This window comes from Canis lupus, chromosome X (assembly GCF_048164855.1).
Source record: "Canis lupus baileyi chromosome X, mCanLup2.hap1, whole genome shotgun sequence".
In the NCBI taxonomy this organism is placed as follows: domain Eukaryota; kingdom Metazoa; phylum Chordata; class Mammalia; order Carnivora; family Canidae; genus Canis; species Canis lupus.
The window spans coordinates 105,421,207-105,444,334 of NC_132876.1; the positions used below are offsets into that span (position 1 = coordinate 105,421,207).

General features: G+C 36.5%; 1 protein-coding gene across 1 annotated transcript in view; it reads right to left on the reverse strand.

Moving 5' to 3' along the window:
* The window catches only part of ZFX (zinc finger protein X-linked), a 96,245-nt gene extending 84,108 nt beyond the window's left edge, over nucleotides 1-12,137 (reverse strand). Inside the window, exon 1 of the mRNA XM_072816801.1 lies at nucleotides 12,099-12,137. The gene's annotated coding sequence lies outside the window, so the exon portion shown is untranslated. The remainder of the gene's footprint in view (nucleotides 1-12,098) is intronic.
* Nucleotides 12,138-23,128: the final 10,991 nt, after the last annotated feature.

Below are 23,128 nucleotides of genomic sequence, written 5' to 3' on the forward strand. Positions count from 1 at the left end.
AGAAATCAATTACAAGTAGAAAACTGGAAGAAACACAAACATATGGAGGCTAAACAACATGGTACTAAACAACCAATGGGTCAGGAAAGAAATAAAAAAAATACCTGGAGACAAATGAAAATAAAAAATACAATGGTTCAAAATCTTTGGGACATAGCAAAAGCAGTTCTAACAGAGTTTAAAGCAATAAGCAAAAAACAAGAAAAATCTTAAATACACAATCTAACCTTTCACCTAAAGGAACTAGAAAAAGAAGAGCAAACAAAGCTCAAAGTTAGTAGAAAGAAGAAAATAATAAAGATCAGAATGGAAAGAAATGAAATAGATATTTTTAAAAAGCAGATAAAATCAATGAAATTAAGACCTGGTTCTTTGGAAAGATAAACAAAATAGATAAACCCTTTGCCAGACTCCTCAAGAAAAAAAAAGAGAGGGGACTCAAATAAATTAAACCAGGAAAGAAATAGAAGTTACAACTGATACTACAGAAATATAAAGGATTATAACAGGCTACTATGAAAAATTATATATTAACAGACTGAATAATTTAGAAGATATCATGAATTTCTAGAAACGTACAATCTGGGTGTTATACATAATGATAAATCATTATGCACTACATCTAAAACTAAATATGTACTTTATGTTGGCTAATTGAATTAAAAAAAAATAAATAGGGGCAGCCCCAGTGGCGCAGTGGTTTGGTGCCACCTGCAGCCCAGGGTGTGATCCTGGAGACCCAGGATCGAGTCCCACGATCAAGTCCCACATCGGGCTCCCTGCGTGGACCTGCTTCTCCCTCTGCCTGTGTCTCTGCCTCTCTCTCTGTGTCTCTCATGAATAAATAAATAAAATATTTTTTTAAAAAAGAAACAATCTTCCAAGACTGAATCAGGAAGAAATAGAAAATCTAAACGACTGATTATTAGTAACAAAATTGAATCAATAATCGAAAAACTCTCAACAAACAAAAGTTCAGAACCAGACAGATTCACAGGTTAATTCTATCAAATGTTTAATGAAGAGTTAATATCTATCCTTCTCAAACTATTCTAAAAAACAGAAGAGGAAGGAATACTTCCAAATTCACTCTATGAGACCACCATTGCCCTGATAACCTAACCATACAAAGACAATACCAAAAAAAGAGACAAATATAGACGAATATCCCTGATGAACATAGATGCAAAAAATCCTCAACAAAATATTAGCAAATCAGGACACATGGGTGGCTCAGCGGTTTAGAGTCTGCCTTTGGTTCAGGGTGTGATCCCGAGATCCAGGATCAAGTCCCACATCAGGCTTCCTGCATGGAGCCTGCTTCTCCTTCTGCCTGTATCTCTGCCTCTCTCTCTCTCTGTGTCTCTCATGAATAAATAAATAAAATCTTTTTTTAAAAATTAGCAAATCAAATTCAACAATACATTAAAAGAATCATCCACCATGATCAAGTGGGGTTTATGGTGGGTTGCAAGGATGGTTCAATATCCACAAATCAATCCATATGATACACCACATTAACAAAATGTAGGATAAAAATCATGGGATCCCTGGGTGGCGCAGCGGTTTGGCGCCTGCCTTTGGCCCAGGGCACGATCCTGGAGACCCAGGATCGAATCCCATGTCGGGCTCCCGGTGCATGGAGCCTGCTTCTCCCTCTGCCTGTGTCTCTGCCTCTCTCTCTCTCTCTCTGTGTGACTATCATAAATAAAAATTTTAAAAAAATCATATAATCATCTCAACAGATGCAGAAAAAGCATTTGACAAAATTTAACATCCATTTACGATAAAAACTCACCAAAGTAGGTATAGAAGGAACATACCTAAACAAAATAAAAGCCACATATGACCCACAGGTAACATCATACTCCATAACGAATGGCCAAAAGCTAAGGGTGCTTGGGTGTCTCAGTTAGTTAAGTGTCTGCCTTTGGCTCAGCTCCTGATCGTAGAGTTCCAGGATTGAGCCCCACATCAGGGTCCTCGCTCAGTGGGGAGTCTGCTTCTCCCTCTGACCCTCTCCCCTCTCATGTTCTCTCTCTCTCTCACACTCTCTCTCACTCAAATAAATATAATCTTAAAAAAATTGAAAAGCCAAAAACCTTACCTCTGAAACCAGAAAAAAGATAAGGCTGTCCACTCTCCCTACTTCTATTTAACATAGTACTGGAAATTCTAGCCACAGAACGAAAAGCATGAAAAAGAAATGAAAAGCATCCAAACAGGTAAGGAAGAAGTAAAATTGTCACTATGTGAAGATGACATGATACTATCTATAGAAAACCCTAAAGACTCCACAAAAAAATATTAGAACTAATTAAATGAATTCAGCGAAGTTGCAGGATACAAAATTAACATACAGAAATCTGTTGCATTTCTATACCCTGATTAACAAACTAGCAGAAAGAGAAATTTTTAAAAATTCCATTTAGGGATCCCTGGGTGGCGCAGCGGTTTGGCGCCTGCCTTTGGCCCAGGGCGCGATCCTGGAGACCCGGGATCAAATCCCACATCAGGCTCCTGGTGCATGGAGCCTGCTTCTCCCTCTGCCTGTGTCTCTGCCTCTCTTTCTCTCTCTGTGACTATCATAAATAAATAAATAAATAAATTTAAAAAAAATAAATAAAAATAAAAATTCCATTTATAATTGCATTAAAACAATAAAATATCTAGGAATGAATTTAACCAAAGAGGTGGAAGACCACCATTACTATTTAACATAGTACTGGAAGTCTTAGCCTCAGCAATCAGACAACAAAAAGAAATAAAAGGCATCCAAATCTGCAAGGAAGAAGTCAAACTTTCACTCTTTGCTGACCACATGATACTCTATGTAGTAAACCTAAAAGACTCCACCAAAAAATTGGTATAACTAATACATGAATTCACCAAAGTCGCAGGATATAAAATCAATGTACAGAAATATGTTCCATTTCTATACACCAATAATGAAGCAACAGAAAAAGAAATCAAGGAATTGGTCCCATTTACAATTGCAACCAAAACCATAAGATACCTAGGAAAAAACCTAACCAAATAGATAAATTGACCTGTATTCTGTAAACTATAGAACATTTATGAAAGAAACTGAAGAGGACACAAAGAAATGGAAAAACATTCCATGCTCATCGATTGGAAGAACAAACAATGTTAAAAATATCTATACTACCCAAAGCAATCTACATATTTAATAAAATCCCTATCAAAATACCACAAGCATTTTTCAAAGAGCTTGAACAAACAAACCTAAAATTTGTATGGAACCACAAAAGACCCTGAATAGCCAAAACAACCCTGGAAAAGAAAAGATTTCACAATCACAATTCCAAACTTCAAGCTATATTACAAAGCTGTAGTCATCAAGACAGTATGGTACTGGCACAAAAACAGGCATATAGGGCAGCTTGGGTGGCTCAGCAGTTTAGCGCTACCTTCAGCCCAGGGCGTGATCCTGGAGACCCAGGATCGAATCCCACGTTGGGCTCCCTACATGGAGCCTGCTTCTCCCTCTGCCTGTGTCTCTTCCTCTCTCTCTCTGTGTCTCTCATGAATAAATAAATAAATGAATTTTTTCATTTTAAAAAATGAATAATTTCACTTTAATTTCACTTTAAAAAATGAATAATTAAAAAACAGGCATATAGTTAGATCAATGGCAGAATAGAAAATCCAGAAATCGGGCAGCCCCAGTGGTGCAGCGGTTTGGTGCTGCCTGTAGCCTGGGGTGTGATCCTGGAGACCTGGGATCGAGTCCCACATCGGGCTCCCTGCATGGAGCCTGCTTCTCCCTCTCCCTCTGCCTGTGTCTCTGCCCCTCTCTCTCTGAGTCTATGAATAAATAAATAAAAATCTTAAAAAAAAAGAAAATCCAGAAATGCACCCAACTATATGGTCAACTAATCTTCAACAAAGCAGGGAGAAATATCCAATGGAAAAAAGACAGTCTCTTCAACAAATGGTGTTAGGAAAACTAGACAGCAACATGCAGAAGAATGAAACTGGATGACTTTCTTACACCATACACAAAAATAAATTCAAAATGGATGAAAGACCTAAATATAAGACAGGAAACCATAAAAATCCTAGAGGAGAGCAGAGGCAGCAACCTCTTTGACATCAGCCATAGCAACTTCTTACTCTGGAGACAAGGGAAACAAAAGCAAAAATAAACTATTGGGACTTTATAAAGATAAAAAGCTTCTGCATAGCAAAGGAAACAGTCAACAAAATTAAAAGGCAGCCTTCTGAATGGGAGAAGATATTTGCAAATGGCATAAAGGATTAGTATCCAAAACTTATAAGGAACTTATCAAACTCAATACTCCCAAAAAAACAAATAATCTAGTTTAAAAATGAGCAGAAGACATGAATAGACATTTTTCCAAAGAAGACATCGAGATGGCTAACAGACACATGAAAAGATGCTCAACATCACTTATCATCAGGGAAATACAAATCAAAACCACGATGAGATACCACCTCATGGGTGTCAGAACAGCTAAAATTAACAACATAATAAATAACACATGTTGGTGAGAATGTGGAGAAAGGGGAAGGCAAACAGGGGCAGCCACTCTGAAGAACAGTATGAAGGTTCCTCAAAAAGTTAAAAATAGAACTAACCTATGACCCAACAACTGCACTAGTAGGTATTTACCCAAAGGATACAAAAATACAGATTCGAAGAGGTACATGCACTCCAATGTTTACAGCAGCATTATCAACAATAGCCAAACTATGGAAAGAGCTCAAGTGTCCACCAACTGATGAATGGATAAAGAAGATGTGGTATATATATACAATGGAATAGTACTCAGCCACCAAAAAGAATGAAATCTTGCCATTTGCAATGATGTGGATGGAGCTAGAGTGTATTATGGTAAGTGAAATAAGTCAGAGAAAGACAAATACTATATGATTTCATTTATGTATGGAATTTAAGAAACAAAACAGATGAACATATGGGAGGGGGCAAAAAGAGAGGGAAACTAACCAAGAGACTCTTAAAGATAGATAACTGAGAGTTGATGGAAGGAAGAGAGTGGGGGATGGGCTAAATGAATAATGGTATTAAGGAGGGCACTTGTTATGATAAGCACTGGGATGTCGTATGTAAGTGATGAATCACTGAATTCTACTCCTGAAACCAATATTGCACTGTATGTAAACTAACTAGAATTCAAATAAAAATTTGAAAAAACAAAAACAAAGAGGTAGAAGACCTGTACAATGAAAACTATAAGATATTGCTGAAAGAAACTGAAGATGACACAAATGGAAAGATATATCATGCTCATGCATTAGAAGAATTAATATTATTAACATGTCCATATTACCCAAAGCAATCTACAGATTCAATGCAATCCCTATCAAAATACCACAGCATTTTCCACAGAACTAGAACAAATAATCCTAAAATTTGTATGGAACCACAAAAGACTATGGATAGCCAAAGAAATCTTGAGAAAGAAGAACAAAGCTGGAATATCACAATCTCAGGATCAAACTATACTACAAAGCTATAGTAATCAAAATGGTATGGTACTGGCACAAAAACGGACACATAGATCAATAGAATATGATATAGGATATAGATAGGATATAGAGCCCATAAATAAACCCACACTCATATGGTTAATGATTTATGACAAGGGAAACAAGCATATAAAATGGGGAAAAGATAAAAAAAATGGGGAAAAGATAATTTCTTTAATAAACAGTGCAGAAAACCATATAGCTACTTGCAAAAGAATGAAAGTGAACCACTAGTTTATACCATATACAAAATAAACTCAAAATGGATTAAAGACCTAAATTTCAGCCCTGAAACCATAAAACTCCTAAAGAAAATACAGGCAGTAAACTCTTGGATATCTGCCTTAGCAGTAATGTTTTTTTTAAATCTATCTCTGCAAGCAAGTGAAACAAAAGCAAAAATAAACCACTGGGATTACATCAAACTAAAAAACTTTTTTTTTAAAGATTAAAAAAAATTTTTTAAGTAATTTCTACATTCAATGTGGAGCTCAAACTTAAACCCCAAAATCAAGAGTCACATGCTTTACCAACTGAGCCAGTCAGGTATCCCAAACTAAAAAACTTTTGCACAGCGAAGGAAACCCTCAACAAAATGAAAAGGCCACCTATTGAATGGGAGAAGATATTTGTAAATGATATATCTGATAAGGAGTTAATATCCAAAATATATAAAGAACTTTTCAACTCAACACCAGAAAATCTAATTAAAAAATGGGCAGACCACACGAATAAACACTTTCCCAAAGAAGACATACAGAGAGCCAAAAGACACGTGAAAACATGCTCAACATCACTAATCATCAGGGAAATGCAAAACAAAACCAAAATGAGATATCACCTCACATTACTCAGAATGGCTAGAATGAAAAAAAAGAAATATAATTATTGGTGAAATGTGGAGAAAAGGGAAGACTCACGCACTGTTGGTGGGAATGTAAATTGCTGCAACCACTGTAGCAAACAATGTGGAGGTTCCTCAAAAAATTAAAAATAGAAATACCATACAATTCAGTAATTCCACTTCTGGGTATTTACCCAAAGGAAAAGAAAACACTAACTTGAAAAGATATATGTACCTCTGTGTTTACTGCAGCATTATTTATAATAGCCAATATATGGAAGCAGCTTTAGTGTCCATCAATAGACAAACAGATCAAGAAGATGTAGTATATATATGCAATGGAATATTACCTAGCCATAAAAAGGAATGAAAACTTGCCATTCATCACAACATGAGTGGACCTAGAAGGTGTTTATGCTAAGTAAAATATGTCAGAGAAAGACAAATACTGTGATTTCATCTATATCTGAAATCTACAAAACAAAACCAGAAAGAGATTCATAAATACAGAGAACAAACTGGCAGTTGCCAAAGGGGAGAGCTGGGAGGATGGATGAATTAGTGTAGGGGATTAAGAGGTACAACTTCTAACTATGAAATAAATAAGTCATGGAGATAAAAAATATAGCATGTGAAATATAGTCAATAATAGTGTTATAACTTAGTATGGCAACACATGGTAACCATAGTCATTGTGGTGAGCACTTTGTAATGTATATAATTATTAAATCAGGATGTGGTACACTTGAAACATTAATATAATATTGTATTCAACTGTACTTCTATTAAAATAATAGTAATAATTTTAAAAAATCCAATAAATGGCTATTAATAGGCTATAAACCCAGAAATGAGGATTATGTTGACTGCAGGTACAACCTCTACTTTAAATTTTGGAGTCCATGTCATTTTCTCTATAAGATGGGGATTAAGGGCACCTGGGTGGCTCAGTGGGTTAAGTGTCTGCCTTCAGCTCAGATCATGATCTTAGGGTCCTTGGATCCTTGGATCATGTCCCACTCAGGCTCCCTGCTCAGTGGGGAGTCTGCTTCTCCTTCTCCCTCTGCCCCTCACTCATGCATGTGCATGTGCATGCGAGCTGTCTCTTTCTAATAGATAAAATCTTTAAGGGGGGGAGGGGAATTAGTCTACCCTTAGAGAGCTACAGGACAGATCTCACAACCGCCAGGCTTTGGCCAAGCAGCAATCTCAGTCATAATAGACAGCAATTGTATCTGAAGTAGCAAGGACAATACTGCCCTCTAGGGAGCACTTTGGAAGTTTGTGCGTACTTTTTTGGACACACTTGGAGTGAAACTGCAAAACATCAATTATAAAAGGAATCTTAAACGCCACAAGAGAAAAAAGGCATTACCCCTAAAAAATGAAAATTAGACTGTCACCAGAATTTTTGCATGGGTCAACAACTGACACCAGAAGATAATGGAATGATATTTTCAAAGTGAAAAAGAGATTATTAGCAACATAGGATTTTATACCTAGGTTAAATTACCATTCTAGAGTAAAACAAAATAGATACAGTCACAGAAAGAGAAGTAGTTTACCACTTAGACTCTGACTAAAAGAAATACTGTGTTTTAAAATGTTTAATTCCAGTATAGTTAACATACGGTGTTATATTAGTTTCAGGTGTACGTTATAGTGATTCTACAATTCTATACATTGCATAGTGCTCATCATGATAAGTGTACTCTTAATCCTCATCACCTATTTCACTCATCCCCCAACCACCAGCCCTCTGGTAACCATCAGTTTGTTCTCTATAGTTAAGAGTCTGCTTTATGGTTTGTCTTTTCTCTCTCTCTTTTTAAAAATATTTTCCTATCTTACACACTGTACAGTTTTTTAAAATATTTATTCATTCATGAGAAATACAGAGGGAGAGGCAAGAAACACAGGGAGAAGCAGGCTCCCCACGGGGAGCCCAATGTGGGACTTGATCCCAGAACTCTGGGATCACACCTCGAGCTGAAGGCAGACCCTCAACTGCTGAGCCACCCAGGCGTCCCTGTCTCTTTTTATTTTGTTCCTTTGTTTTTCTTCTGAAATTCTATACACGGGTGAAATCATACAGTATTTGTCTTTCTCTGACTGACCTATTTCACTTAGTGTTATACTCTCTAGAAATGTAATTATCAAGAAAGATAGCATCCCTATTTCCCAGCCTTGGTGAAAGAGTTGAAGCTTAACTTTGATAAGCACCAATTAGCAAGTATAGCTGGCCTAATTACATAGACCAACCTTCTCCTAACATTCTCCAGTACTTTTCCACTAGCTCACCTCAATGCTTAAACTTTAGAGGTGAGTTCTCTCCCTCATTCCAATAGTTTGTTGTTGTTGTTGTTGTTGTTGTTGTTTTTAAGATTTATTTGGGGGCAGCCCCGGTGGTGCAGCGGTTTAGCGCCACCTGCAGCCCAGGGTGTGATCCTGGAGACCCTGGATCGAGTCCCACATCAGGCTCCCTGCATGGAGCCTGTTCTCCCTCTGCCTGTGTCTCTGCGCCTCTCTCTCTCTGTCTCTATGAATAAATAAATAAAATCTTAAAAAAAATTATTTGTTTGTTTGAGAGTGAGCATGGGAAGTCAGGGCAGAGGAAGAGGGAGAGAAAGAATCTCAAGCAGACTCTCCATTGAGCCTGATGCAGGGCTCGATTTCATAACCCTGAGTTCGTGACCTGAGCCAAAACAAAGAGGTCTCAACTTACTGAGCCACCCATGTGACCCTGTAATAGGTTTGAATAAAGTCTTCCTTGATTTTTCAACTGGTCAGGTTCAATTTTTCTTTTACAAAAATCTTTAAAACATTGCTGTTAGAATAAGTATATTTGAAAAAGAGGAGGAAGCTGGAGAAGACTATCCTTTAATTCTCTATATGAACCCACAGAGGCTCACCTCTGAACCGAGTATGCAATGAGACAGCTCCAAAGCAATATAGCAAACAAAGACTTTGAGAACTGAACAATGATATAAAACGCCACTCAAACTAGCCCTTGTGTAGCTAATATGTAGGATAACCCCAAAGTATCAGAGCAAAGGCTTTGAAAACTCAACTGATATTGAGACCAATGCATACTGAAGGTGAGCTAAAAATCTGTAATCTGAACCCAACCAGGTTGATCACCTGCCTGCTTTAAAAAAATCACATCCATCAGAAGACTTTATAACAGGATCCAGATTCTTACAACATAAGATACAAAATATCCAGTATACAATCCAAAATTACTTGACATACAAAGAATCAAGAAAATGTGCTTAATTCCCAAGGGAAAAGACATTCAACAGATGCCAAACCCAAGATGACTCAGCTACTTAAATTTATAGACAAAGACTTCAAGGCTGTTATAATTATGCTCTGTGAGGTAAACACACCCTTTAAATAAGTGAAAAGAGTGTTCTCAACAGAGTAAAAAGAAACTATGAAAAATAACCAAATGGAACTTTTAGAGGATAACACTATAATATATGAAATTAAAGATTCACTAGATGAGCTCAATAGCAGAATTATATGTGTGACATGTATGCATAATATACAGAAAACCATCATTTTATAGGATATATAATTATATATGATATGTAAATATGAGGATTATGGGGACTGTAGGCACAATTCCTACTTTAAAATTTTGGAATCTGTGTCATTTTGTCTCTAAAAAGGGATATAGTTTAGTCTTGACGATCATGAGAAGCTGGAGATGTACACCCCAGATCTCACAACCCAGTCAGTCTCTGGTCAAACAGCAACTTTAATCAAGAGATGGCAATAGTCTCTGAAGTGCTATGGGTGTAAAAGAAACAACACTGCCCTCTAGGGAGCATTGTGGAAGTTTGTGTGTACTTTTTTGGGACACATTGGAATGAAACTGCAAAACATGGATGATAAAGAAAAAATATATATGCAGAGGGAGGCAGGGAAAATGGGAGAGATTATAAGGATTTGGCTAATATGATTGTAAGGGCTGGAAAGTTCAAAATCCTCAGGGCAGGCCAGCAGGCTGGAAACCCAGGGAAAAACTGATGTTGCAGTCTTGAGTCCAAAGGCAGTCTAGAAGCAGAATTCTTCTCTTCTCTCGGCAGGTCAATAGTTTTTCCTAAGCCCTACGACTTATTGGATAAGGCATACTCACTTTATAGAGGATAATCTGCTTTACTCAACGTCTACTGATTTAAATGTTATAATCACATCTAAAAAATACCTTCACAGCAATATAGAGACCACTGTTTGATCAAACACTAGGTATCCTAACCTAGCCAAGTTGACACATAAAATTAACCCATCACAGATGACAGAGGAAAACAGATTATGGGCTTGAAGACAGATCAATGGAAATTATCCAAACTAAAGAAGAAAAAGAAAGAAGAGTAAATTTAACAGAACATCAGGCCTGTGAAAAAATATCGAATGGTCAACCATTGGTACCACTAGAGTCCCAGGAAAGCAGAAAAAGATTAGTGCAGAAAAAAATATTTGAAGACATAATGGCTGAAAATTTCCCAAATTTGGAGAAAGACATGTCTCTATAGTCAAGATCAGCAAACCCAAAACAAGATGAACTCACCAACAAGAAAAATGTATTCACTATTCTCAATTATATATGATGCAATAATAAAAAGTGACCAGATATAAGCGACAGTCTCAACAAATATAAAAAAAATCAGTATTAAACAGACCTCAGTTTCTGATAGAAAAGAATGAAAAGATGTTTTAAAAAAATAAATGTTGGGCAGCCCTGGTGGCACAGCGGTTTAGCGCCGCCTGCAGCCCAGGGCGTGATCCCGGAGACCCTGGATAGAGTCCCATGTCAGGCTCTCTGTATGATGCCTGCTTCTCCCTCTGCCTGTGTCTCTGCCTCTCTCTCTGTCTCTATGAATAAATAAATAAAATCTTAAAAAAAATAAAAAAAATAAAAAAAAAATAAATGTTTAGTCAATTATACTTCAGTAAAGCTAAAAAATGTTTAGAATAATAAAATGTGGGGCACCTGGTGGCCCAGTCGGTTAAGCATCTGCCTTCAGCTCGGGTCATGATCTTGGGGTCCTGGGTTCAAGCCCCACATTGGGCTCCCTGCTCACTGGGGAGCCTGCTTCTCCCTCCCCCTCTGCTACTCCTCCTGTTTGTGTTCTCTCTCTCTCAAATAAGTAAATTTTTTTTTAAAAGAACAACAAAAAGCTACTTATGGGTTTATGAGAAAATCATAATTTTGCAAAGGATTCTTAGTTATAATACCAAAAGCACCAGCAACAAAGGAAAACAGACATACTGGACTTTATCAAAATGAAAAACTCTTGGGCTTCAAAAGACATCATCAAGAAAGTGCACAGAAAACCCAGAGAATGGGAGAACACATTTGCCAACCATAAATCTGAGATTTGTATCCAGAATATACAAAGAATTCTTACAACACAGTAATAGAAAGACAATTCAATTGTAAAAATGAGTTAAGGATCTGAATACACATTCCTCCAAGGAAGATGTACAAATAGCCAATAAGCACACAAAAAGATGTTTGGCACCATTAGCCATCAGGGAAATGCAAATCAAAACAATAATGAGATACCACTTCAAACACATCAGGATGCCTAGAATCAAAAAGTCATAATAAGCAAGCAGAACTGTCATTCATTACTGGTGAAAATGCAAAATGTACAGCCACTTTGGAAGACAGTTTGGCCATTTCATACAAAATTAAACATACTCTTACCGTATGATCCTGCAATCACTGTCCTTAGTGTTTACTCAAATGAATTGAAAACTTATGTCCACACAAAGTCTGCCCACAGATATTTATTACAGCTTTAATCCTAACTGCCGGAATTGGAAACAATTAAGCTGTTTTATCAGACAAACAAACAGTGGTACATTCATACAATGGAATATTATTCAGTGATAAAAAGAAATGAGATATCAAGCCAGGAAGACACTGAAACATTTTAAATGCATATTGCTGAGTTAAAGAAGCCAACCTGAAAAAGCTACATACTGTATGATTCCACCCATATGACATTCTGGAAAAGGCAAAACTATGGAGACAATAAAAAAGAACAGTGGTTGTCAGGAGTTTAACAGCAGGAAGAAAGGGAGGTATGAGTAGGTAGAGCAAGGCAATTTTTAGGGCACTGAAACGATTTTGTATGATAGTGTAATGGTGAATATATGTAATTATACAACTATCAAAACCCAGAGAATATACAATACAAAAGTGAATCCTAATATAAATCATGAACTTTAAGTTTTTTTTAAAACCTGTTGTAAACAATGTCAACTAAAAAAGAATATAGCCAAAGGAGAAAAAAGGCCATAGCAACAGGTTTTGGTGAGATGTGGAGAAACAGGAACCCTAATATACTGCTGGTGGGAATTAAAATGATGCAGCCACTTTGAAATACAGTCTGGCAGTTTTTCAAATGATTAAATAGAAAGTTACCATATGACCCAATAATTCTCTTCCTAGGTTTATACTGAAGAGAAATGAAAACGTATGTCCATGCAAAAACTTACACACATACTGCTGTGTGTCTCTCATGAATAAATAAAAATCTTTTAAAAAATGGTGTTCTCTGACAAAACTACTAAAACAGAAAAAACTCCAGCAAGTCTGACTGTCAGAAAACTAGGAGAAAAAGAGAGACAATGAGAGACAGAGGTAGAGAATATTTGGAACAGAAAAATATATATATAATAAAAAATAAGAGCAGAAAAATTTTTAAAAGATTTTATTTATTCACGAGAGAGACATAGGCAGAGGGAGAAGCAGGCTCCACGCAGGAGCCCGATGTGGGACTCGATCCCAGGACTCCAGCATCATGCCCTGAGCCACTCAGCTGTCCCCAAGAGCAGAAATTTTTAATAACATATAAGAATACAATGGACAACTTCATTCCAGTCCATCTGAAAACTAAGAACATATGGAAAGATTTCAAGAGAAATATAAGAAATATAGGAACTGATAATCAAATGTTGCTCAAATGAAAAATATTAATCCCATGGTTTTACTGCAAAATTTATCAAATCTTCCAAGGAAAGTTAATCTTTCTATATTAAACAATATATTTCAAAAAATAGAAGTGTAAAAGTTACTCAGCTCAAACTTCATAACAAACTCACTAAATAGTAAAAGAAAGTAACATTTTAATCAATCTCACTTATTAGTATGTATGCAAATCTTCTAAATAAAATAACAACCGTTAACTTAAGCACTGTATTAAAAAAAATAACGTGACACAATCAAGTAGAACGTTTTGAAGAATGCATCGAGTTCAACATCAGAAAATCTAGCAATGTAATATTTTATAGATTAAAGGAAAAATATAATCATCACACAAGATACAGAAAAGATGATGAGCATTTATTCATTGTTTAAAACGAAACAAAATTAAAACCCCTAAGATAATTAGAATGGGGAACTTCCCAACCTTGAAAAAAATCCATTAAAAAAAACTACATAGAGGAGGCAAAATTTTCAGGGAAGATGGAAGGAAAATTATGTCCCTGAAAAGTAACAATAAAGTTGGATAAAATTGACAAAAACAACCATTTCAATGTTTTAGAAATCACCTGAGATGGGGAGAGAGAGAACACAAACTACCACTATCAGGAAAGAAACAAGAAGTATCACTATGGACCCTGCAGACATAGAAAGGATACTAAGGGAGTAAGTACTACAAACAATTCTACATATAAAAACTTGACAACTAAGATGAAATGCACCAATTCCTTGAAAAACACAAACTTCCACAATGTATCCAATATGAAATATGTAATTTGAATAACCCTATGATTATTAAGAAAATTGAATTTTTTAATCTTAAAAATCCTCCCAAAAAGAAATCTCCAGGCCCAGATGGCTTCCACTGGAGAATTATGCCAAACTTTTAAAGAATTACCAACAATTACATATAATCTTTTCCAGAAAACAGAAGAGGGAACACTTCCCAATTCATTTTGAAGCTAGCACTTCCCTGACCAAAATCAGAGACAATACAAAATATTAAAACTACAGCCAATATCCCTCATGAAGGTAGATGTAAAATCTTTAGCAAATATTTCAGCAATATATAAAAAGAACTGTATGGGTTCTAGTATCTAGAATATATATATATATTTTTACACCCACTTGGATGGCCGTAACAACAACAGCAACAAAATGTATAAGCATTGGGCAGCCCGGGTAGCTTGGTGGTTTAGTGCCGCCTTCGGCCCAGGGCGTGATCCTGGAGACCCGGGATTGAGTCCCACGTCGGGCTCCCTGCATGGAGCCTGCTTCTCCCTCTGCCTGTGTCTCTGCCTACTCTCTCCTCTCTGTGTTTCTCATGAATACATTTTTTAAAAATGTATAAGTATTGATGAGAATACAAAGAAACTGGAATCTTCATACATTTCTGATGGGAAAGTAAAATGGCTTAGCTAATTATTTTTTAGATTTTTTTTATTTATTTATTTATTCATTCATTCATTCATTCATTCATTCATTCTTTACTTGGGAGAGCACATGAGAGAGCACAAGCAGGGAGAAGGGCAGGAGGAAAGGGAGAGGTAGACTCTACTGAGCAGGGAGACAGATGTGGGGCTCAATCCCAGGACACTGGGTTCATGACCTGACCCAAAGGCAAACACTTAACCAACTGAGCCAGTCAGGCACCCCCATGTAGCTACTTTGGAAAAGAGTTCGGCAGTTCCTACAAAAGTTAAAACACTGAGGGGCACCTGAGTGGCTAAGTCAGTTAAGCATCCAACTCTTGATTTTGGCTCAGGTTGTGACCTCAGAGTTGTGAGATTAAGCCCTGTGTCAAGCTCTGAACTGGGTGTGGAGCCTGCTTAAGATTCTTTCTCCTCTTCCCTCTGTCCCTCCCCTCTTTCTCCCCTCTCCCTCTCTAAAAAAAAAATTTAAGAAAGAAAGAAATTTTAAAGGTTAAAACAAGGGACGCTTGGGTGGCTCAGTTGCTGAGCATCTGCCTTTGGCTCAGGTCATGATCCCGAGACCCTGGGATGGAGTCTTGCATCGGGCTCCCCACACAGAGCCTGCTCCTCCCTCTGCCTATATCTCTGCCTCTCTCTGTGTGTCTCTCATGAATAAATAAATTAACACATATTTTTAAAAAAGTTAAAACAATGAATTGCCATATGACCCACTAATTTCACTTCTAGGTATATACCCCAAAGAACTGAAAACAGGTGTTTAAATAAAAACTTGTGTGTTCATAACACCACTATTTGCAATAGCCAAAAAATGGAAACAACCCAAATGTCCATCAACAAATGAATGCATAAACAAAATGTGGCATATTATTCAGTCACAAAAGGAAAGAAGTATTGACACATGCTATGACATGGATGAACCTTGAAAACATTATGCTAAGTGAAAGAAACCAGACACAAAAGGCCACACATTGTATAATTCCATTGATATGAAATATGCAGAATTGGCAAATTCAAAGAAACAAAAAACAGATTAATGGTTGACAGGGGCTGAGGGGAATGGGACTGTGGAATGATTGCTTAACGAGTATAAGGTTCCCTTTTGGGGTGATGAAAATGTTCTGGAATTAGATAGTGGTGATGGTTGCGCAACACTGTGAATGTACTTAGTGACAATTGTATGCTTTCAAAAGACTAAAATGGTAAATTTTATGCTATGTGTATTTTACAACAATAATTTTTTCTTAAAAGAATCATAACCAAATGAAGTTTATTCTCTGAATACAAATCTAGTTAAATATTCAAAACCCACACTGACAAGCTAAAGAAGAAAAAAATATTACATAAGCATATCAACTGATGCAGATAAAGCATTTGACAAAATTCAACACTTATTCCCAACAAAAATTCGCAGAAAACTAGGAGAGGTTACTTCAACTTGATTTTTAAAATCTAAAAAAAAAAAAAAACCCTTACAACCAACATTATACTTATTGGTGAAAGACTACTTTCCTCCTAAAAACAAGAACAAGGAAACGATGTCTACTCTCATCACCTAATTCAACATGGTAGTGGAAGTTATAGCTAGGGCAACAAAGCAAAAAAAAGGGGGGCAAAGCATCTTGATTGGAAAAAAAGAAATAAAACTGTCCCTATATGTGGATGAAATTAATGTGTATGTGAAAAATCTATAAAAGAATTAGTTCAGCAAGGTTGCAGGATACGAAGATAAACATAAAATCAACTGTATGAACCCAAGGACATCAAATTTTAAAATACAATTTACAATCAGTCAAAAAATGAAACAAATGTAAATATAACAAAATATGTATAGGACTTACATGCTGAAAACTACAAAACACTGATGAAAGAAATACAAGAATTTCTAAATAAATGGAGAAATATTCTGTGTTCATTAACTGGAAGACTCAATATAAAAAGATATCAATTCTCACCCAATTCATATACATGTTTAATGAAATTCCTATCAAAATCCCAGCAATATTTTTATATAGACAAGCTTATCCTAAAATTTTTTTTCTTATCCTAAAATTTTTATGGAAAGAAAAAGGAACTAGATTGGCTAAATTAATTTTGAAAAAAAGAGTAAAGTGGAAGAAATCACTATACCTGATTTCATTATTTAAATTTTTTTTTTTATGATAGTCACAGAGAGAGAGAGAGAGAGAGAGAGAGGCAGAGACACAGGCAGAGGGAGAAGCAGGCTCCATGCACCGGGAGCCCGACGTGGGATTCGATCCCAGGTCTCCAGGATCGTGCCCTGGGCCAAAGGCAGGCGCTAAACCGCTGCGCCACCCAGGGATCCCCATGATTTATTATATAGCTATAGTAATCCAGATTATGTGATATTTGCAGGGAAATCTATAAAGATTAATGAAGAGATTAGAGAACCCAGAAACAAACTCACACAAATATGCCCAACTGACTTTTTTTTTTCCAACTGACTTCTGACAAAGGTGCAAAAAGTAATTCAATGGAAGAAGGAGAGCCCTTTTGTCAAATGGTGCTGGATCAAAAAAAAAAATTCGTAGTCCAAAAAATGAATCTCAATCCAAACCTCACAACGCATACAGAAATCAATGCAAAATAAATTGTGTACTTAAATGTAAAACATAAAACTATAAAATTTTCAGGAAGAAAACATATGAGAAAATCTTCAGGACCAAGGAAGGGTGAAGTATTCTTAGGCTTAACACCAAAAGCACCATACAGGGAAAAATGTACAAGTTGAACTTCACCAAAATGTAAAATTCTTCTGTGTGAAAGACCGTATTTGGAAGATTAAAAGTCAAGCTACAACTAGGAGAAAATATCTGCAAATCGCATTGATCTGACAAAGGATTAGTATCTCAAAACTCAATTGTGAAAAAGCAAATATTATAATATGAGGAAATTACATAAACAGACATTTCACCAAAGAGGATATACAGATGGCAAATAAGCCCACAAACAGATGTTTAATTATCATTAGCCATTACAGATGTAAATTAAAACCACAATGAGATATCACTACACACCTAACAGAATAGCTAAAATAAAAAACAGTGACATCATCTGGCAAGGATATGGAAAAAGTAGATATACTGCTGATAGGAATGTAAAATTAGTACAGCCATTCTGGAAAACTACTTGGCAGTTTCTCGAAAAACTCAACATGTAATTACCACACTACTTAGCAACTGCACTCCTAGGCATTAACTCTGGAGAACTAAAAACTTTGGTTCACATAAAGACATTCCATGAATGTTTACAGCAACTTTAATTGTAATAAGCTATAACTGGAAACAACCCCGATGTCCATCAATGGGTGAATGGTTAAACAAACTATATGGTATATCCATACCAAGGCATATGATTTAGTAATAAAAAGGAATGAACTATGAAAGTATGATTCTGTTAATATAACATTTTTGAAATAACAAAATTATGGAAATAGAGAACAGATTAGCAGTTGCCAGGGGGTTAAGTAAGGACTGAGGGGAAGTAGGGGTGAGGAGGTGGGCAAGAGGAAAGCAGGTGTAGCTACATGAGGGCAACACAAGGGATCTTTAGTGATGGAAAAGTACTGTATCTTGACCATATCAATGTCAGTATCTTGGTTGTGACATGCTACTATATATAGTTTTATAAGATATTACCAGCAGAGGACACTGTAAAAAGGGTACAAGGGATTTGTGTGCCATTTCTTAGAAATAATAGCATGTGAATTCACAATTCTCTCATAATAAAAAGTTTAGTTTTGAGGTGTGTCTGGGTGGTGAAGTTAGTTAAGCATCTGACTCTTGGTTTCAGCTCAGATCATGATCTCAGGGTTATGCAATCCTGCCCCACATAGGGCTCTGTGCTCAGCATGGAGTCGGCTTGGGGCTTTCTCACGCTCTCCCTCTATCCCTCTCCCCCACACTTGTGTTCTCTCTCTCTCTCTAAAATAAATAAATACATAAATAAATAAATAAATAAATAAATAAATAAATAAATTTTTTAAGAGTTTAATTTTAAAAACACGGTGGGAGGGGCACCTCGGTGGCTCAGCTGGTTAAGCGCCTGACTCGGTTTTGGCTCAGGCCATGATCAGGTGATGAGATTGAGCCCCATTCAGGCTTAGCAGGGAGTCTGCTTGAAATTCCCCTCTGCCCTTCCTTCTGGCACAGGCATCCACGCTCTCTCTTTCTCAATAAATCAATAAATAAAATCTTTTTAAAAATTAAAAAAATAAAAACAGGATAGGATATAGAGAAAATGGTGCTTGGAGGGAAATTTTTAGCTTTATTTTTTAATTTTTTAAAAGATTTTATTTATTTATTCATGAGACAGAGAGAGAGAGAGAGAGAGAGAGAGAGGCAGAGACACAGGCAGAGGGAGAAGCAGGCTCCATGCAGGAAGCCCAATGGGACTCAGGCGTCCCAAATTTGTAGCTTTAAATATCTATATAAAAGAAGATACAGGGCAGCCCGGGTGGCTCAGCGGTTTAGAGCCACCTTCAGTCCAGGTCGTGATCCTGGAGACCTGGGATCGAGTCCCATGTCAGGACTGCCTGTGTCTCTGCCTGTCTCTCTCTGTGTCTCTCATGAATGAATAAATAAAATCTTAAAAAAAAGAAAAGATACAAAATCAATAACCTACACTTCTACTTCAAGAAACTAGAAAAAGAAGTGCAAACTATACCCAAAGCAAGTAAAGAAATAATAAAGATTAGAACTGAAATCAATGGAACACAAAACAGAAAAACAATAAAATCAAAGAAATTAAAAGTTGGTTCTTTGAAAAAATCAATAGGACTGACAAGTTTTTAGCTGGACTGACCACACACACACGAGAGAGCGAGAGAGAGAGAGAGAGAGAAGAAATGAATAACCAAAATCAGGAATGAAATAGAAAACAGCACTATCCATGCTACAGAAATATAAATTTTAAAGGATTAAAAGGAATTACATGAACAATTTTCTGCCCACACATTAAATAAATAATTAAGTATAAACCAACTGAATTAAGCAATATATTAAAAGGGATCATATGCTGTGATTTATCCTGGGAATACAGGGTTGATCTAACAACCAAAAATCAATTAATGTAATATACTGTGCTTATAAAGAATAATGAAAAAAACTGTTTATCTTTATAGATGTAGGAAAAAAACCTCACAAAATCATCACCCACCCAAGATAAAAACTCTCAGCAAACAAAGAATTGGAAAGGAACTTCCTCAACCTAAAAATCTACAGTTAACATCATAGTTTGTAGTAACAGACTGAATGCTTTCTCTCTTAAAATTAGGAAGAAGACAAAGATGTCTTTGCTATTGCCACTTTTGGTCAACATTGTTCTGGAGGTATTATCCAGTATAATAAAGAATAGAAAGGTTAAAGGCAACCAGATTGGAAAGGAAGATGTAAAACTGTCTTTATTTGCAGGTGACATGATCTTATATACAGAAAATACCAAGGAATTCACACACACAAAAATGATTAGCAGTAATAAACTAGTTTGTCAAGGCCACAGGATGTATGATCAATATATGAAAATCAACTATATTTTTATATGTGAGCAGCAAACAATCCAAAAATGAAATTAAGAAAACAATTCTATTCACAGTAGCATCAAAAATAACTAGTTAGGGGTGCCTGGGTGGCTCAGAAGGTTAAGTGTCTGCCTTCAGCTCAGGTCCTGATCCCAGGGTCCTGGGATTGAGCCTCGCATCAGGCTCCCTGTTCAGTGGGGTGTCTGCTTCCCCTTCTCCCTCTGTCTGCTTTCTCTCTCTCTCTTCCTCCTGCTCCTCTACTTGTGCTCTGTCAAATAAATAAGTAAAATCTTTAAAAAAAAAAAAAGGACCCAACTCTTTAAAAATAACTAGAAATAAATTTAACAAAAACTGCAAGACTTGTATGCTGAGAACTAACAAAATATTACTGAAAGAAATTAAAAGAAAATCTAAATAAATAAAAGACATTCCATATTTATGAACTGGAAGAACCAACATTGTCAAATGGTAACCCCTTCCAAACTGCATCTATAAATTTAATACAATCTGTATCAAAATTTCAGGAGGCTTTTTTTTTTAAGATTTTATTTATTTATCCATGAGAGACACAGAGATGCAGAGAGAGAGGCAGAGACACAAGCAGAGGGAGAAGCAGGCTCCATGCAGGGAGCCTGACGTGGGACTGGATTCTGAGTCTCCAGGATCACACCCTGGGCTGAAGGTGTAGCTAAACCGCTGAGCCACCTGGGATGCCCCAGGAGGCTTTTTTTTTTTTTTTTTTTTAGAAATTGACAAGCTGAACCTAAAACCTATATGGAAATTCAAAGGATTTAGAATAGTCAAAAGAATTTGGAAAAAAAATTGGGGGGAGGATTTTATTACCCAATTTAAAACTTACTGTAAAGCCATAATAATCAAGAGAATGTGGCATATAGATCAATAGAATTCAATAAATTAACCTTCACATCTATGAAAAATATTTTTTATATAAGTGCCAAGACAGGGGCTCCTGGGTGGTCCAGTCCCTTAAGCGTCTGCCTTTGGCTCTGGTCATGATTCTGGAGTCCCAGGATTGAGCCTCCCATTAGGCTCCCTGCTCAGCAGGAGTCTGCTTCTCCCTCTGACCCTCCCCCATCTCGTGTTCTCTCTCAAATAAATAAATACAATCTTTTTTTAAAAAAAGTCAATGAGATATCACCTCACACCTGTCAGAATGGCTAAAATAAAAAAAAAAAACACACAAGAAACAAATGTTGGTGAGGATATGGAGAAAAAGGAACCTTCTTGCACTGTTGATGGGAATGCAAATGGTGCAGCCATTATGGAAAACAGTATGGAGGTTCCTCAAAATGTTAAAAAAAAAAAAAGAGAGAGAACTACCCTACGACCTAGCAATTGCATTACTAGGTATTTACCCAAAGGATACAAAAGTACAGATTTGAGGGGTTACACACATTCTTATGTTTATTGCAGCATTATTTACAATAGCCAAATTACAGAAGCAGCCCAAGTGTCCACCAACAGATGAATGGATAAAGATGTGGCATAGATACACAATGGAACATTATTCAGCCATAAAAAAGAATGAAATTTTGCCATTTGCAACAACACAGATGGAGCTAGACAGTATTATGCTACACAAAGTAAGTCAGAGAAAGACAAATACCATATGATTTCACTCATGTGGAATTTTAGAAATAAATGAACAAAGAGAAAAGGGGTGGCAAATCAAGAAAGGTACTCTTTTTTTTTTTTTAAGATTTTATTTATTTATTCATGAGAGACACAGAGAGAGAGGCAGACACACAGGCAGAGGGAAAAGCAGACTCCCTGTGGGGACTCAATCCCAGGACCCTGGGTCATGACCTGAGCTGAAGGCAGATGCTCCGCCACTGAGCCACCCAGGTGCCCAGGAAAGGTACTCTTAATTATAGAGAACAAACTGATCGTTACCAGAAGGGAGTAGGTATGGATGATGGGTGAAACAGGTGAAGGGGATTAAGTAGGGCACTTGTGATGAGCACTGGGTGTTGTATGGAAGTGTTGAATCACTGTATTGTATACCTGAAACTAATATGTAACACTGTATATTAACTATACTGGAATTAAAATGTTAAGAAATAAACGTTTTTGTAACAAAAAAAAATAACTCAAAATAGTCACAGACCTAGATGTAGAAACCAAAACTATAAAACTTCTGGAACAAAGAAAATATTTGTGACCTTGGAGTAGGCAGAGTTCTGAGATAGAACCCCAAAAGTATAATCCATAAAAGAAAAAAAAGATAAATTGGACTTCATCATGAAAACTGCACTTCAAAAGACACCAATGAGAAAATAAAGACAAGCCACAGAACAGGAGAAAATATTTGCAAATCATGTATCTAATAAGAGGTTTGTATTGAGAATATATAAAGAACTTCTGCAACTCAGTAACAGAATAATCCAGCCAAAAAATTGGCAAAATATTTGAATATCATTTCGCCAAAGAAATATGGTTAATAAGCACATGAAAAGATGCTGTCATTAGGAAAATAAAAATCAAAACGCCAATGAGATAGCACTATATATCCACTAAAATGATTATAATAAAAAGAGAGAGGGATGCCTGGGTGGCTCAGTGGTTGAACACCTGCCTTCGACTCAGGGTGTGATCTCGGGGCCCTGGGATCGAGTCCTGCATCGGGCTCCCCGTAGGGAGCCTGCATCTCCCTCTGCCTATGTCTCTGCCTCTCTCTGTGTCTTTCATGAATAAAAAAATAAAATTAAATTTAAAAAAAGAGAGACTGAGAGAGATAGTACCAGGTGTTGGGAAGG